Genomic DNA, 12,422 nt, shown 5'->3' on the forward strand with positions numbered 1-12,422 from the left:
ATTGGGAAAGCGGGGCCCAGCTCACCTGCAAACAAACTCCAGGGAAGGACCACCCACCTAGCAACCTGACTGAACCCGAGAGAGCCCAGTAGCGCCCTCTATAGGCCAAAAAAAGATACAGCTCCAACCTCAACAGAAAAAACATTCACTCAAGAGACTCCTGAAATCACCAACTTCAAAGATTAAAGGGAGACAAATCCACGAAGATGGGGGAAAAAAAATAGCGCAAAAAGGATGAAACCATCAAAGAACAGAACACCTCTTCTCCTCCGAGGGATCACAACTCCTCACCATCAAGGGAACAAAAAAAGAGAATGAATCTGACGAATTGACAGAAGCAGGCTTCAGAAGGTGGGTAATGACAAACTTCTCTGAGTTAAAAGACCATGTTCTAACCCAATGCAAAGAAACTGAGAACCTTGAAAAAAGGTTAGACGAAATGCTAACTAGAATAACCAGCTTCGAGAAGAACGTAAACCACTTGATGGAGCTGAAAAACACAGCACGAGAACTTTGTGAGGCATACACAAGTTTCAACAGCCGAATCGATTAAGTGGGAGAAAGGATATCAGAGATAGAAGATCAAATCAATGAAATAAAATGAGAAGGCAAGATTAGAGAAAAAAGAGTGAAAAAAAATGAACAAAGCCTCCAAGAACTATGGGATTATGTGAAAAGACCTAATCTACACTTGATCGACGTACCTGAATGTGACAGGGAGAATGAATCCAAGCTGGAAAACACTCTTCAAGATATTATCCAAGAGAACTTTCCCAACCTAACAAGGCAGGCCAACATTCAAATCCCGGAAATACAGAGAATACCACAAAGATATTCCTCAAGGAGATAAAACCCCAAGGCACATAGTTGTCAGATTCACAAGGGTTGAAATGAAGGAAAAAATCCTAAGGGCAGCCAGAGAAAGGTCAAGTCACCCACAAAGGAAAGACTGTCAGACTCACAGCAGATCTCTCGGCAGAAACCCTGCAAGCTAGAAGGGAGTGGGGGCCAATATTCAACATCCTTAAAGAAAAGAACTATCAACCCAGAATTTCATATCTGGCCAAACTAAGCTTCATAAGTGAAGGAGAAATAAAATGTTTATGGACAAGCAATTGCTGAGAGATTTTGTCGCTACAAGACCTGCCTTACAGGAGCTACTGAAGGAAGTACTAAACAGAGAAAGGAACGACTAGTCTCAGCCACTGCAAAAACGTACCAAGTGGTAAAGAATAACGACTCAATGAAGGAACCATGTCAATTAACGGGCAAAACAACCAGCCAGTAACAAAATGGCAGGATCAAATTCAAACAACAATATTAATGTCGAATGTAAATGGCCTAAACACCCCAATCAAAGGACACAGACTGGCAAACTGTGTGCTGTATTCAGGAAACCCATCTCACATGCAAAGACTCACATAAACTCAAAGGGATGGAAGAAGATGTACCAAGCAAATGGAGAGCAAAAAAAAAGCAGGGGTGCAATCCTAGTCTCTGATAAAATGAACTTTAAACCAACAAAGATCAAAAGAGACAAAGAAGGGCATTACACAATGGTCAAAGGATCAATGCAACAAGAAGAGCTAGCTATCCTAAATATGTACGCACCCAATGTGGGAGCACCCAGATACATAAAGCAAGTTCTTAAGGACTTACAAAGAGACTTAGACTTCCACAAAATAGTGGAAGACTTTAACACTCTACTGACAATATTGGACAGATCAATGAGACAGAAAGTCAACAAGGATATCCAGGACTTGAATGCAGATTTGGACCAAGCGGACTTAATAGGCATTTACAGGACACTCCACCCCAAATCCACAGAATACACATTCTTCTCAGCACCACATTGTACTTACTCCAAAATTGACCACGTAATTGGAAGTAAATCACTCCTCAGCAAATGCAAAAGAAGAGAAATCATAACAAATAGTCTCTTGGACCACAGCACAATCAAATTAGAACTCAGGATTAAGAAAAGCACTCAAAACCGCACCATCACATGGAAACCGAACAACTTGCTCCTGAATGACGAATGGATAAACAATGAGATGAAGGTAGAAATAAAAATGTTCTTTGAAACCAACGAGAATGAGGACAAAACATACCAGATCCTGTGGGACACATTTAAAGCAGTGTCTAGAGGGAAATTTATAGCAATAAATGCCCACATGAGAAACAAGGAAAGATCTAAAATCGACACCCCATCAGCAAAATTGAAAGAGCTAGAGGAGCAAGATCAAAAAGACTCAAAAGCAAGCAGAAGACAAGAAATAACTAAGATCAGAGCAGACCTGAAGGAGAAAGAGACACAAAAAACCCTTTAAAAAATCAGTAAATCCAGGAGCCAGTTTTTTGAAAAGATCAACAAAATAGACCACTAGCTAGACTTATAAAAAAGAAAAGAGAGAAGATTCGAATAGATGCAATAAAAAACGATAAAGGGGGGATCACCACCGATTCCTAAGAAATACAAACTACCATCAGAGATTACCACAAACAGCTCTATGCACATAAACCAGTAAATCTGGAAGAAATTGATAAATTCCTGGACACTTGCACACTCCCAAAACTAAGCCAAGACGAAGTTGAAACCGTGAATACACCAGTAACAAGGTCTGAAGTTGAGGCAGCAATTAATAGCCTACTGACCCAAAAACGTCCAGGTCCAGATGGGTTCACAGCTGAATTCTACCAGACATACAAAGAGGAGCTGGTACCATTCCTGTTGAAACTATTCCAAACAATACAAAAAGAGGGAATCCTGCCTAACTCTTTGTATGAGACCCACATCATCCTGATACCAAAATCTGTCAGAGACACAACTAAAAAAGAAAACTACAGGCCGATATCCATGATGAACATTGATGCAAAAATCTTCAATAAAATACCGGCCACTTTGGGAGGCCAAGGCAGGTGGATCATGAGGTCAAGAGATCAAGGCCATCCTGGTCGACATGGTGAAACCCCGTCTCTACTAAAAATACAAAAAATTAGCTGGGCATGGTGGCGTGTGCCTGTAGTCCCAGCTACTCGGGAGGCTGAGGCAGGAGAATTGCTTGAATCCAAGAGGCGGAGGTTGCAGTGAGCCGAGATCGCACCATTGCACTCCAGCCTGGGTAACAAGAGCGAAACTCCGTCTCAAAAAAAAAAAAAAAAAAAAAAAAGAAATCTTGTTGTTCTCTTCTCTGTTTCGGTTTCTCTCCACACTGTCCCTCCCAGGTGAGCCTCAGGAATGGAAGTGTTGGCGAGGAAAGCCGGCGGTGATGACAGGAGGGAGAAGTCGATAGAGCGATAGTGCGTCCTCAGCGGCCCCCTGGGACGTGAGAGCAACTCCGCCCTGCTGGGGTGAGCGGCCTAAGCAGCAAGATCATAGAACTAAGACAACGGACGTCCCTCTCTGCAAGAAGCCTTCCTCAGTATCTAAATCCAATTTTTTTTTTTTTCTGATAAAGTAGCTTAAAAAAATAGGCCTCAACCTAAATACATTTTAATGAGCTACTCGTTGGACTTGGCCTGGCAGGGGTTTTACATTTGTTGTTCAAAGCTTACTTTGAACACAACAGTCAAGGTACCCTTGAAGACAGAATCCTCCGGGTTTTACCAGCCAGGCTGACATCCCCAGAACTGGCTTCCTTGCTTCTCTCATAAGGCGTATATGGGTGAGAATGAAGCAGAGAAAATTCTTTAAAAAATGTCAAGAGAGGCCGGGCGTGGTGGCTCAAGCCTGTAATCCCAGTACTTTGGGAGGCCGAGGCGGGTGGATCACAAGGTCAAGAGATCGAGACCATCCTGGTCAACATGGTGAAACCCCGTCTCTACTAAAAATACAAAAAATTAGCTGGGCATGGTGGCGTGTGCCTGTAGTCCCAGCTACTCGGGAGGCTGAGGCAGGAGAATTGCCTGAACCCAGGAGGGGGAGGTTGCAGGGAACCAAAAACGTGCAATTAAAAACAAGACAAGGAAAAAAAGGGGAAACCCCTTCTAAAAAAAAAAAAAAAAAATGTCAAGGGTCTCTTAAGCCAATATGAAAGCACAGTGCCAGTGCCAGCCCTGCATGGCCGCCTCCTGCCCGTCGGACGACTCCGGTCTTGCGGGACGGACATTGGATAGCACTTGGTTGGTACCACGTCCAGCCTAGACCCTGGCCAGCTGTGGCCACACACAGCGTGTGATGGAGTGGAGGCAGCGCCAGGTCCAGTGTCCACAAGTGTGTCTTCTCCAGCCCCTCCTGTACTTATAGCCTCCTGCTCCCGCCACCAGTCACCTCATACATAAGTGGCACTTATTTGAATACTGCAAATTACTCTATTAATCTGTAAGCTTCTGGGTATCAAAGTCTCTCACGTAACACCTGCTCTAGGTACTTAGGAATCCCGGGACCCCGGGTACCCCTTCACACACCTGCTCCAGGTACTTAGAGATTCCGGGGACCCCGGGTACCGCTCCACACACCTGCTCCAGGTACTTAGAGATTCCGGGGACCCCGGGTACCGCTCCACACACCTGCTCCAGGTACTTAGAGATTCCGGGGACCCCGAGTACCGCTCCACACACCTGCTCCAGGTACTTAGAGATTCTGGGGACCCCGGGTACTGCTCCACACACCTGTTCCAGGTACTCATTGATCCCGGGGACTCCGGGTACCACTCCACACACCTGCTTCAGGTACTCGGGGACCCCAGGGACTCCAGGTACTGCTTCAGTTTCTTAGATAATGCTAAATGCCCTAATTTCTTAACACTTCACTTTCTCCTTTGCTCCCCAAGCCAAACTCCCAGTCAACATATATCCATCCCTACCAGGTGCAAGACATTGTTCTGGCCGCAGGAGATGCCGGTGTGAACAAGACAGACAAGGTCTCTGCCCTCAGGGAGCTGGTGCTCCCATGGAGAAGAGAAAGAAAAGCAAGTCAGCTAACACATCAGATCATTTCATGGGACTCAGAACTCAGAAAGACACAGGGCAGAGCACCATGCAAGTAGACTGGACACCTTTTCCTCAACAAGGTGACATTTGAGCCTCAGCCCAAATGTTGAGAAGCCACATTCAAGGAAATTGGAAGATGGTGGTGACGGACCCACGGGGAGTGGGCCGTGGAGTGAGGGGAGAGGGCCTGGAACTCACAGCTAAGAGGTCGTCGTCAGTGGGACGCAGCTGCAAGGTGCAGGACGTTGAATGCACAACACTACCGTGGGCGTGGATTGCTTTGCTCTTCATCAGGGACCTCCACAAACATTACCTCATTTTCGTTTTGCTCCTCACAATAGCCCTGGGAGGTCGAACAAATGAGATTCAGGAATTGACGCAGTCCACATTATCAGTAAATAAAACGAACCCTCACAGCCCTCTTGATCTGTAGTTTTTAAATGAGGACACTTCTTTCTAAAGATTTGCTCCACTCTAAAAAATCCTGTGAAATTAGTGTTTATCTGTAATTAGGACAGTTGCAACTGAACAGCACACCATCAGCCATTGTCTGTTTCCCAGTTCAGCAATAGACCGTTCGGATTTGAATAAGGCCCACTTGCCTTGGTCCAAATGTCAAGATCTATGTTAAATTGGATTTAGGAGGCTGCGTTAGCATGCAGCATTCAACAGGGAAAAGCAGCCAACGCAAACAGCCCTCCCAGCTCCATCCAGCCTGACCCAGTTAAGCAAAACAGGGGCAACCGCAAACCTAGCATTGGCAACAAGGGACGGGCACCCAACGGGCCGTAAGTATGGGCACCAAGTCCCTGGAATCCATGGAGGCAGCACCTACAAAGGAAAAGCTCAAATGACAAACACCAGGACAGACACCCCATCACGGCAGCCTGAACCCAGCTTTGTTCTCAAGGCCTATTTCCAGGCTCGTACAAGACATGGTGATACGAATTTTCTCTCCCAATCAGTGCTTACCTGGGCTGTGGCTTACATTCTCCAGACGCCATCGAACAGTGCTGGTTCTTCTTCTTTTTATTTTTTTGAGCCAGAATCTTGATCTGTCGGCTGGAGTGCAGTGGCGTCATCTCTGCTTGCTGCAACCTCTGCCTCCTGGGTTCAAGTGATTCTCTTGCCTCAGGCTTGTAAGTAGCTGGGGGACTACAGGCATATGCCACCACTCTTGGCTAATTTTTTTTTTTTTTTTGGTGGAGACAGGGTTTCACCATGTTGCCCAGGCTGGTCTCGAACTCCTGACCTCAAGTGATCCACCCACCTCAGCCTTCCAGAGTGCTGAGATTACAGAGTGAGCCACTGCACCTGGCCAGCACTGATTATTCTTAAAGCCCAATGAAAGGCCCAGGTCAGGAACTAGGGTTTGTGTGCAAGTCTCTGCATGCAGGCAGGGGATGGCAGTGGAACTGAGGGTCTAAGAGGTAAACGTCGCTAGGGACCAGCTGGGCTTCCCTGCGAAGCACTGTGTTACATACGTAGCAACAACCACATTCTGAGTACCTTCTATGTGCCAGACCCTGAACAAGCTTCTCTTACATGAGGTATTTAATTTAATTTTTAAAGTTTTATATGTCAATAGCAAACAAAGATCACCGCTACAAGCCAGGCATTGTTCTAGGCACTGGGAATACAGCAGGAAAGGAGAAGACTTCTAAGAAGGCTTGCTTTCGGTGGGACTTCTAAAAGGGGAAGATAAAGATGTTTACACAAAAACATAACTTCGGATGGTGAAATTAGAAGCTCTGGGTTGATTCTCAGGTACACGCTTGCGGCAGAGACTGCCTATTTATCCCCCAACATTGAGGTTCTTCTACAGCAGTAGAACCCCAAGTTCTACCTGTGCGCGTGGTCACTCGGAACCCAGACTTCGTTCTCCCAGCCGCTCTTGCTGCTAGGTGAAGCAATTGACTAAACTGTGGCCAATGAGATGTAAGCTGAAGCCATATATACAGTGTTACGAAGTGCCCCTAAAGGGACAGAGTGGGACCTTCCTCCTTTTACTTGTTTCCTTGTTTGTTTTTGGTTTTGTTTTGAGACAGAGTCTCACTCTGTCGTCTAGGCTGGAGTGCAGTGATGTGATCTCAGCTCACTGCAACCTGCGTCTCCCGGGTTCAAGTGATTCTTCTGCCTCAGCCTCCCGAGTAGCTGGCAATATAGGTGCATGCCACCATGCTTGGCTAATTTTGTATTTTTTGTAGAGACGGAGTTTCACCATGTTGGCCAGGCTGGTCTTGAACTCCTGACCTCAAATGATCCACCTGCCTCAGCCTCCCAAGGTGCTGGGATTATAGGCGTGAGCCACCGCACCTGGCCCTTTCCCTTCTTTTTTGTTGCCTAGGACGTGGACACAATGGTACAATGGCTGGAGCTTCTGCAGCTATCATGGACCGTGAAGGAAAAATAAATGATTTTGTTTAGTTCATGGTGCTCTGGAGTTCTAGTTCTGTTATTCACAGCTGCACCTGATTTTGTTAAGTCTTTCCTGTTGGCTGTGTAACGTGGGGTAAAACTGGCTCAGACCTTCTGTCTCCTCAGCTGTGAGATGGGATTGATGATCATACCCACTTCATACTGCACTATGCCAGTGGCTTTCAAACCTGAGCATGTGTCAGAATCACATGCTTGCCATATCAAAACCCAGAGTGCTGCCCCCCCCACGGAACTTCTGGTCACCTGTATGTCTAACAAGTTCCTGGATGCTGCTGCAAGTCAGAGACCACACTGAGGCCTGTAGCCCCCGCAGGGGGTGACCCAGGAAGGTCTAACTTGCCCATACTCGCCAGCTTGGCTTCTCCCTCATTTAACAAGATTCATGCATTCTGTCAAACACGCTGCCAGCGCCTCTTGCCTCTCCCATGCCTGCTCCTTGGCTTCAGGGACCCTGATCCCCAGTTTCTGGAGCAGTGAATCTGATTCAAATGCTGTTTACAGAGGGATCTGGCAGCGGCCCATCCCCAGGAGGGACTCCCATGTGACAACCCCGGCCTCTGACCCACTTCTCCGCTGCAAGGAAACGATCCCCACTCCAATGCGTCACGCAGTAGCCCATCACATGGGCCATTCTGCAGAAGAGCTTCCTTCTGGACCTTCCTTCTGCCACCATATGCCACCGTGCTATTTGCAGCAGTGAGTGGGTGCGGACAGCTCCTCACCAGGGCTGCCAGACGGTCAGTCGGAAGCATCATTTTCATACTTAGGATTCCAGTGGGAGGCAAAGGGTGAATCTCAAGGCTGGGATCCCTATCTCCACTGGCTGCTTCGGCAATGCCCGTGCTACCACTCTGCCCAGCCAAGGAGCCTGCCCTTTCCTCCCAAAGGAACCTGCCCTGCTCTCAGGGAGGAGCCTCCCTCTGGAAGGGCTGATGCCAGGCACAGTGGCAATCCAGGAGGCTTCCCTCTCCCTCATTGCTCTCGGAAGGGACCAATCCTCTTCTCAGGGCTCCTGCATGCTGGCGACATCCCAAGCCCTGCCCAGGACAGTACCATCAGTGCAGCTCAGTCCCCTGCCCCAGCCATTTCCATCAAGGAGGTGGGTATTACCTGTTAAACCACTGTATGGCGTGAGGCAGGTCCAAGGGACGGAGATGCACTTGTGTCCCTGAACTAGTTGTTCAGAGGGCAGCTCTGATCAAATCCGGCTCTGCTACTCTTCAGTTACACGGCTTGGAACTAAGGCCACAGCTGTGCCTGGGCTGTGGCTGACCCTCTCTCTGAACCTCAGTTTCCACCTCTGTAAAGTAGGGGTAATGGTGGTGCTTATAAATGGCATTAACCAAGTGTTTGGCTGTAAGCAACATAAACCAACTCTGCTCACTTTAGCAAAAAAAGCATTTCTCTCTCTCTCATTTTTTTTTTTTTAATTTAATATGAAGTCTCACTCTGTTGCCCAGGCTGGAGTCCTGAGCAGCTCAGTCTCCTGCCCCAGCCATTTCCATCAAGGAGGCGGGTATTACCTGTTAAACCACTGTATGGCGTGAGGCAGGTCCAAGGGACGGAGATGCACTTGTGTCCCTGAACTAGTTGTTCAGAGGGCAGAGGCAGTCTCGGCTCACTGCAACCTCTGCCTCCCAGGCTCAAATGATTCTTCTGCCTCAGCCTCCCGAGTAGCTGGGATTACAGACACCCACCACCACACCCAGATAACTTTTGTATTTTTGAGGCAGGAGAATTGCCTGAACCCAGGAGGCGGAGGTTGCGGTGAGCCGAGATCGCACCATTGCACTCCGCACTGGGCACCAAGAACGGAACTCCAAAAAAAAAAAAAAAGACGAGGTTTCACCATGTTGGTCAGGCTGGTCTTGAACTCCGGACCTCAGGTGATCCCCCCGCCTTGGCCTTCAAGGTGCTTGGATTACAGGCATGAGCCACCATGCCCGGCAGAGATTCAACCTTGTTGCAAATCACTGGGTTTATTCATCCCTGTTGCTGATCAGTGTTCCACTGTGTTAATATACCACAGTTTATCCATTATATAGCTGTACTTTGTATAGTTTTTGGTATGTATGGAATATTTTGTCAAAATAATTTTTAAAATAAATAAATTACATGTTAAAACTATAATAACTGCGTGATGATCTACCTTAGAGTTTTTGCTAGCTGGGTGTGGTAGTTTACACCTGTAATCCCAGCACTTTGGGAGGCCAAGGTGGGGGGATCATGAGGTCAGGAGTTCGAGACCAGCCTCTCCAATATGGTGAAACAAACACTTTTTCTACTAAAAAATACAAAAATTATATGGGCGTGGTGGCGCATGCCTATAGTCCCAGCTACTTGGGAGGCTGAGGCAGGAGGATTGCTTGAATCCAGGAGGCAGAGATTGCAGTGAGCCAAGATTGTGCCACTGCACTCCAGCCTGAGTAAGACTACGTCTCAAANTAGAGACAGGGTTTCACCATGTTGGACAGGCTGGTCTCGAACTCCTGACTTCATGTGATCCCCCCGCCTTGGCCTTCCAAAGTGCTGGGATTACAGGCGTGAGCCACTGCGCCTGGCCCAAAAAAGCATTTCTTAAGAGCATATTGGATACACATTGATGCCAAAAGAGAGGCACAAGAATAGAATGTTCCTAACAGCACCATTCAAACATCAAATGCCCATTCACAAGACAACAGGTAGACCAGGTGCGGACCTTCACACCAGACAGCACGGAGGATGGAGAAACCTCAGCTACATACAGCAGCGTGGATGACTCTCACCCATGCTGAGTCAAAGAAGCCAGACACAAAATGAATGTGTACTGTATGAGGCTGCTACTACAAAGCTCAAGAACGGGCAGAACCAATCTAGAAAGCTGCCGGTGGTTACGTTTGGGAGGAGAGACCCCCGGAGAGTCTCTAGGGTGCTGGCCCTGTTCTGTTTCTTGGTCTGCGTTCTGATGACATGACTCTGCTTGCTTTGTCAAAATTCACTGAGCTGCACTCTTAGGATCTGTGATCTTTTCTGCATGTATCTGATACTTCGGTAACAAAGTTAACTTTGAAAGAAAGCAGAAGGCATGTCTGGTTGCTCACGGCTGCGCTGGGAGACTCGGAGAGCTAGGCCTGAAAGCAAGAGTCCAGAACACTGCCCCTCATTAAGGCACGGAGCTGGTTCCAGGGAGGAAAAGTGGCAGGTGGTGCAGCCAGAGGGCTGGGTTCAAATCTCAGCTCTGCCAGTCCTTAGCTGTGGGACTCTGGGCAAGCCGCCTGGTCCCTCTGAGCTGTATCCTCATCTGTACGACCGGGTGCAGGCCCACAGCTTATCCCACCACCGTCCGCCCGGCGCTGCCTGGGAGCCCTGACCACACATTGCCATTGAATGGATCCCGGAGGGTGCCTGCCCCTTCACAGCTGAGCCCAGCGTGAGCACATCTGATTGGCCAGCCCTGGGCACGTGACCGCGCTACACCGTGCGGCCTGTGGGGGGCAGTGAGGAGCTGGGTGCAGGGTCTGGCTCGGGGGTTCTATGGAGCCCCAGGGTGGGCGCTACCCACCCAGATTCTGAATCACCTTATGTGGGGAGAGTCTGGAACGTGGCTGTTCTTTTTAAGCTCCGCAAGTCATTCTAGCGTGAGTCAGAGTTGAGAAGCCCTGCCCTGAATCTTTATCTTTGAATCCTGAAAACGTTCTAAAAGGGAAACGATCTCGCTATCCAATAGCCCCCGGAGCCTTCAGAGTTTCTGTTCATTCGAATCTAGTACCGGTATACCTCGTTTTAAATTAACCTCATCTAGCGCCATCTAAGCCCAGAAAATGAAGCCATCGTGGGATCACTTGCCAAAGGACTTGTTGACATGTTTTTATCTTTTTTCTTTTATTTCCTTTTTTTTGTTGTTTCTTGAGCCAATTGAGCTCATGAAGTCTGTTTTTAAGAGGCATTTAAGCAGTTAAAATATGGCTCAGTTTCAATCCATCGAAACTGCTTTAAATAATTCCCAAACAAGGTGGAGTTAGGAGTAAATAAAATGGTCATGTTTGGGAGCATGAAGGAGCTGTTCTGGCAACTTTTGACGGTCTGGTGGTCAGCCAGCCATGCAGGGCCAGGTGCCCTAGGTCTTGACTGTCCTTGGGTTTTGTGGAGCATTAAAAAGGAATAAGGAAATTGGGTGGAGGAAGTCAGCTAATTCTGGGAACAAAGCTAAGATTCCTGTGACTGGGGACTGGTGAGGTCATCACCTTTTTCTTAGGTCACTTTGGTTATGCTTTTCTTTCCTCTGCAGATTCTGAAAAGGCCATCTATTTTAGTTTCCTGTGGTTGCCACGATCATTACCACAAACTTGCTGGCTTATAACACCACAAATGTATCGTCTCACTGTTCTGGAGGCCAGAAGTCCAAAGGCAAGGTTTCTGCAGGGGTGTGCACTCTGAAGCTTGAGGGGAGGATCCTTCCTCCCTCCTCCAGCTTCTGGTGGCTCCAGGTGTTTCTTGGCTTGCGGCCCCACCACTCCGATCTCTGTCTCTGTCTTCACGTGGTCTTCTTGCCTGTGTCTCCGACAAGGACACTTGCCATTGGATTTAGGACCCCCTTGGCTACTTCAGGATGATTTCACCTCAAGATTTTTAATTATATCTGCAAAGACCCTGTTTCCAAATAAGGTCACTTTCTGTGTTTCTGAGACATGGACATCTTCTGAGAGGGTCATAGTTAAGCCCACTCCACCACCTTTGCTCAAAGGATGCTTCTGCATTTAACTTAGAGTCAGCATTTTGATGGTGTACTTCGGCCTAGCTCTGGATTTCAGATTTGGCAGGGCCGTGTTCCTCGAACCCCAGCCTGGGTCAGCGGGGATCATTTACCATGGAGATTCTGATGGAGTAGGTCTGGGCAGAGCTCAAGATTCTGCGTTTGCTACAGGCTCCCAGGTGATGCTAACAGAGCTGCTGGCCAGGAACCTCCCTCTGAGTAACACGTCTGGTGACTATGGGATCTATCCAGGTCCCACCCTCGTGATCCTGATCCAGAGGCCCGTTCTCTCCAGGCAGCTTTCAGACCATTCTCAACC

General features: G+C 47.9%; 1 long non-coding RNA gene across 1 annotated transcript; it reads left to right on the forward strand.

Annotated features, from left to right (window-relative positions):
- The first annotated feature begins 8,261 nt into the window (after positions 1–8,261).
- LOC119468951 lies at positions 8,262–11,983 on the forward strand. The gene is made up of 2 exons (XR_005197760.1): positions 8,262–8,470; positions 11,639–11,983. It is a non-coding gene; the product is annotated as an uncharacterized LOC119468951 (long non-coding RNA).
- Positions 11,984–12,422: the final 439 nt, after the last annotated feature.

This window comes from Cebus imitator, unplaced genomic scaffold (genome assembly GCF_001604975.1).
Source record: "Cebus imitator isolate Cc_AM_T3 unplaced genomic scaffold, Cebus_imitator-1.0 Scaffold538, whole genome shotgun sequence".
In the NCBI taxonomy this organism is placed as follows: Eukaryota; Metazoa; Chordata; class Mammalia; order Primates; family Cebidae; genus Cebus; species Cebus imitator.